Genomic DNA, 6,610 nt, shown 5'->3' with positions numbered 1-6,610 from the left:
TTTCACTGATTGTTTTGAGATTTGTGTGTCCCAGTCTTTTGTGCCATAGCTCTGTCTCTTTGTTAGAGGCAGCTGAGAACAGACAGGCATCAGCTCTGGGACACTCTCTTGACATGTCAACAACATAAACATCGGCACTTCTTTGTTAGTTGTGCCTTTCTTGATTATTGCTTCAATCTTACTAACCATTTCTGGTCCAACAATCCTTTGTGAAGAATGAGCCAAACCCTTTATCACTCATTTGAGACACACTCAGGAGGTTGAATTTTAGATTGTCTATAAGATTGACATTTTCAAATTTTACATTTCCAGACTTTGCTGTACCAGACCCCAGAACTTTTCCTTTACTATTATTACCAAAGGATATATCACCCCCTCCATGAATTTTAAAATCTTGAAGAAGGGCTTTACATCCTGTCATGTGCCTGGAGCCTCCACTATCTACATACCAAAGACTATCTAAGCATGCAGAAGCTCCCTGCACATGAAGTAAAAGGATTAGTTCATAAAAGTCTCCAAAGCCAACAGGGCTTTGGATGGGGTCTCAACAGTGTCTGGGATGGAGGCAAATGTATGGACAGTGGTTAGGTCAGGGGTTTGAACATTTTTGATAATGTTTTTCTCTAACCACTGTTGGGGGTCTTGACCCATCATCTGTTGATAACCAAAAGGATGCCTGTTCACTCTTGGTTTAGAGGGCTTTTTGTAAGCCTCATAAACGTGTGGAATCCTTTGGTATGATGCTTTGTCCTTGTCTTTTCTGAAATGATTGGCTGGAGGTGCATCAGTCACTTGTACATCCCTTTGAACAGATGTTTGGTTCAACTGTTTTGTGACAGCAGTTTGGACAGGGACAAACAGTGGTTGTTTCTTGGTGAACTTGACAGATGATGTTGATGGACTCAAGGATGTTTTTGCAGTGTATTCATTCTTTTTTTATGTCAAAGTTTTTGAGATACACATATTCTTGAGTTTTGTGACTATCTTTACCACAGATGGTGCAGCTTTCAGCAGGTAAAATGATGCTTGTTTTGTTTATATCATATGCTTTTAAATGAAAACCATCTTTTGTTAGATGATTCTTCTTTTCACAGAATTCAAAAAACAAGTTTTTGATCTTTTCTCTTTTCTTCCTTTTCTCAGATTCCTTTGCAACAGAGTTTTGAACCTCTGTTGGGATATCTTTGATAGGAATGATTCTTGCTTTTGGAGCTTTTACACCATCAGTGGTTGTGAAATCCATTGGATTGAAATTTTCCAGGATATCACACTCATCAGACCATGTGGGTTTAAATTGGTACTTCTCAATTTCCTCAAAAGTTGAGGATCCCACAGATCTTTCCAGAGTAATTTTGTTACCAAGTTTGTCGGTAATTTTAACCTCTTGGCCATTTTTGTTGGTTGGAATTATCTCAGTTGAACCAGCCTTTTTTCCAGCAGTGTTTTCAAGATCATCATATTTTCTATGTCCAATACCAAATTTAACATTGCTTTCAAGCTGTTTTACAAGCATAACCTCATACCCTTTACAAGACTCCACCCATCTTTCACAGGTGATCTGGGTAGACTCCAACTCCTTTTTGCAAACTTGGTATTTTTCTACCATAGTTTGGAGTTGAGTTTTGGTTATGCTCTGCTCTTCTTTTAAACTGTTGATTTCTTTATCCTTTTCAGCCAATTTGTTTCTAAGTTCTTTTAATGACTTTTCAAATTTGACCTCATCAGACAAGATTTTATCCCTAAGGTTTTCATTCACCTCTTTAATGTTAGCAAATGCAATAATACAATTGTCTGAACACAGTTTTTCAAGAACTTGAGGTGATACCTTAGCAGCAGCCATCATGGCACAATCACATTGATGATCATCTTCTTCATCAGCTCTCTCTTCTTTCTCACCAGCTTTCTTCATATTTTCTTTCTCTTTGTCATCTTTGGACCAAGGGTCGGTCAGTGGTTCAACCAGGATTTCTGAATTTTCTTCCAGCAGTAGTTCACCAGCAACTGCAGTAACCACTGCTTCAGCAACTTCATCCACTGTTTCAGCACTTAGCTATTCACCTTCAGTTTCAACCCCTTCTGGTATTGACTCTAATGCCATCAAACAAAATTCATCATCAAAAGCATCATTAGAAGCATAAAGAGCAAAATTTTCATCACCAAGTTCATCAGGCATGCTGCTCCAATCAACAAAGCCTTGTGTGAAAAAGCTTTGCTGATCTGGTTGTGTCACTGTTGGAGCAGCTGGTTGAGGTGCAACAGGTTGCACTTGTGCCTGAGGAACAGGGGTTTGAACATACTGAATTTGTGGAACAGTGGTTTGAACATAATGCACAGGCACAGGGGTTGCAGTATAATGAGCAGTGTTAACATGTGCTGCAGGGGCATATTGGGTATAGTGCACAGTGTTTTGTTGTTGTGGTCTAGGGTTTGAGCCAGGGTGAGTAATTATGGGACCAGTGGTTTGACTCCTACATTCCCTAGCAAAGTGACCCAGCCTGTTACACTTGTAACACTTGATTTTCGACTTATCCAACCCCACCCTTAAATTACCATGAAGCCCTGGGAATTTTCTCCCTGTTCTTTTGTAGAATTTGCTTGTTCTAACACTAAGCAAAGCCAATTGATGCAAGATGTCCATCTCTTCTAAGTCAGTGGGATCAAAATGTTGCAAATCATTCAGCTCAAAGCACAAATTATCTGACATCTGATTTTCAGTATTTGCAGTGAAAGCATAATTTACAGAGTGAGAATCAGAGTTGGCAAAGTTGCCCCCAGCAGTTATGTCAATAAAGTGATCATAACTCTGATCCTTACTACTGCTACTAGATTCTTCCTGACCAAACAGAGTTGTGCTGCCAAATGAATAGTCATCAACAACTTTACCAGACTCTTGCAACTTCCTTTTCTGGTTTAACTCCCTTTCATAGGTCAGGAGTCTACCATGGAGTTGGGTCAGGGTCAGATCTTTGAATTCAGCTGAATTTCTGGTGACAAAAGCAATTGTGTCCCATTTTTCTAGCAGTGATCTAAGGAACCTGCAATTTTGGGTTGCATTCGGAAATGTAACCTTAACAAGCCTTAGTTCACTGATGAGACAACTGAAACGTTCAAATTGTTGGGTTAGTGACTCCCCTTTGATATGACAAATGTTTCATACTGCTGATTTAGAATTTCGCTGTTGTTTTCAATAACCTCTTCCGTTCCTCCGAATTGTTCCTTCAATGCATCCCACAATTCTTTGACACTGTTACAATGTAACAGCCCAACATAGATTTTGTTGGGAAGTGCAGAGGCTATGATGCTAAACACTTTGGCATCAAGTTCGAACTTCTGAAAATCCGATTCAGTGTAATTTTCAGTTGGTTTAGGAACGAACTTTTTAGTGTCCTCTGCGCTTGGCACCATAGGAACATGAGGACCGAAGACGACAGACCTCCAACATCCAGTGTTTTGTTGAGCGAGGATGTGACACATCCTTCGCTCCCAGATGTTGTACTCATTTCTTTTAAGCATCGGTGGTTTAAACAAAGAGCCAATGTTATTTTTATCATCTTGTGATTGCGACATCTTTCCGGTTGTTTTACAGGCACTGATTAATCAACTTTATCGGTGATTAAACCTTACTCTGTTTTTCAACACAACAAACAAACTATCAGTATCAACAATTTCGAGCTGAACTATTTACGTCAAAATGATTGTTAGATCAAATTTGACTGTCCTCGCTCTGATACCAATTGTTAGGATCCGAGTTTGGATTGATTGTGATTTGTGTTTGAATTTAGATGGACAAATGAAAGAGTAGTGCAGCGGAACTTAAATGGAAGCAAACTTTTCACAATCAAACAGAAGAAATGCTTTCAATCATACATTTTCACCACTGAATCAAATGGTTAAATTTAATTTTAAACTTCGATTACAATGTATGTATGATATGCAAACTCCCCCTCAGCCCGAGCTCAGTGTTTGTTCATGCAGAAAGAAGATGGTGAAAGAGCTAAACAGAACAGTATAGAGTACTGTTCTATTTATAGGCACTTGCAAACCACTGAGCATCTAAGCTGACGTCACCATGAAAGTGACATCTAACCTCCTAACAAACTCTAACCTCTGATCTATACAAACACTGCTATGCTAACTACTGATATTACATTTCAATACATAAAGCAAATATAAACTGCTGCTGCATCCTTCCACTGCTGTGAACCCAGCAGTACTTGTCATGATCAGCAGTGCTTGAACCAAGGCAGTAGATTGAGCAGCAGAGCTTTAGTTCTTCAATCAGACTTTGACTTGATCAGCAGTTGTAGATCAGCAGTTTGCATGATCAGCAGATAGGAGGTCAGCAGATGTTGAAACCACTTTCAAGGGGAGAGACTTGCAATCAAACATCTGTTTATTCTGGATCCACTGCTCTGATCCAGTTTTGGCTTTCATTATCTGTTCCTTTGGTAGGGTTCAATCCCAACAGATGATGGTGGTGGATGTGGGTTGTGATGGTGGTGGTGGTGGTGGGTGGGTGAAGTGTGAGAGATGTGGTTTGCCAAGGGATGATTTGCAAGTGAGCCAAGCACCCCTATTTATAGCCTGCATAGAAGCCCATACACGGCCCCGTGTCCATCCCTCTTCTCTTTCTTCATTAAATGCAGTTTGTCTGCATTAATTGAACACGCCCCCGTATCTGCTGTGCACGACCCCGTGTGCAGAAGCGTATCTGTACTATCAAGATTTGCTTGGATTCTACAAATCTTAGCGTTGACCACGGCCACGTGTTCGCTGGACACGCCCCCGTGTTTGGTGATAGAAGCTTCTACAACTTTGTCTTTTCTGCAGACACTTGGGCATGCCCCCGTGCTTATTGAGCACGGGGCGTGTTCAGCCTTCTGTTCTCTTGTTTTTGTCTGGGAGGATGCTGTCGAGGTGTCGGGCATGCCACGTTTATTCCTTTTCTTGTATTCTTGTTAGATTTAGCTATATTTTTGCTTCTTTTGTTCATTTGAGCTCATTTAATCCTGAAAATACAAAAGGAAGACAAAAGCATACTTTTTCCAACATTAGTACTAAAAAAAGGGTTAGTTTTATGCCAAATTTGATGTAATTTATATGTTGCATTTTGCACACATCAGTAAATGTCCAAATAGAGAGTGGAACAAGTCATTAAGATGCGGGTTTTACCCCTAACTTAACGACTTTATTCCTGGTTGTGTGGCAAGCCACGAGATAGAGATGGAGAATTTCATGGAGATATGGATCTCACTCCTGACTCAACGAAAGGTTCTCGTGCTGAGAGTAAAAATTTCGTGTAGAGTGAGCGATTGTATCGAGAGTTCTTGGTTTTCACACCTAATCTCGACCAAATCACTCGATCGTGTTATGCGAGTGTTTTCGAAAATACACACGTTTTCGAAAATGTGCGTATTGTGTTAGCCTTAGCAAAGTCAATAGTGCGTTTTCAGCCGTAGGAAAGACTGTTTCATGCGAAGCTGTAGTATGCGGTGTTCGCACAAAGATGTAGTTTTAGTAGTTCGAGAATAAGCTCGTGCAGAACCCCTACTAGGCTCGCACAAGGCGGTCTGTTGGTGCTTAGACTATAGACTAGGTCAATCCTAGGACATCAAGACCCGGACTAGGTCGTGTCCTTCCTAATTCCCTATAGTTATTGCTCTGATACCAATCTGTCACACCCCAACAGATGGCAGAAACATCGGGGCGTGGCACTGAGCGAAACAGATTGTCCAAGAGAATCCATAACAACTATTAATGACAATATATTTAATGTTAAAGTCCCTTAGCAATAACATTTAAAGTAAAAACAGTTATTACAGACAGTGTTTCTCAAAAACAAGTAAACTGTTCTGACAACTCAGATTTTATTATTTGGTGGGTTTCTAGACCTCTTACTAGATTCATCACAACAAACATAGCATCCTATCAAACTGTCACATACGTTAAATAAAGTCAATACCTAAAAATGTAAAGGTGAGTACACAAGTTTGAGTAGCATATAGTATAGCGAAAGCGTTTACGCATAACCAACATGTAACACGTAGAATGTGAATCAAGTAAGCTATCAACAATGACGTATGCAACCGACATGACTGCGAGTGTAGAATGCGCAACACATTATCACCACTATGACCATGTGAAGTAATACCCTTAACAACCCAGGTCCACGACAGGTTCTGAGTCCAAACTATAGTACTATCGTTGCTAAGGTGTCAGGCAATAATCACTGTGTAAACATAACATACAAGCATTCATCGAATCACGTATAACATGCGAGAGCGGTTAGCGTTAAAAGTGTTTGCGACGTGTGTTGATGTGTTTTGATAAAGAATGTATGTAACACCCAAAAGTGCGTTAAGCGAAAAAGGTTTCGAGTATACTCACAGTATGTGTTTAGTAAATAAACACAGTCTTGTATTAGATTGAAGGGAGCGCGTTGGGGTTAGCCTGAGTATAGAACAGTAGCATGAGCGTTGAACAGTGCGTAAACAACGTGTCGGTTGAGATAAATGTCGAATAGTGAGTCGAACAGGCGAATATCCATTCGAGCGAGTGGTCATCTGGATGGATGGTCATCCGAGCGGATGACCATTCGAACGGATGGCCA

The sequence above is a fragment of the Helianthus annuus genome, chromosome 15 (assembly GCF_002127325.2).
Source record: "Helianthus annuus cultivar XRQ/B chromosome 15, HanXRQr2.0-SUNRISE, whole genome shotgun sequence".
In the NCBI taxonomy this organism is placed as follows: Eukaryota; Viridiplantae; Streptophyta; class Magnoliopsida; order Asterales; family Asteraceae; genus Helianthus; species Helianthus annuus.
Note: the sequence above shows the minus strand (reverse complement) of the source record.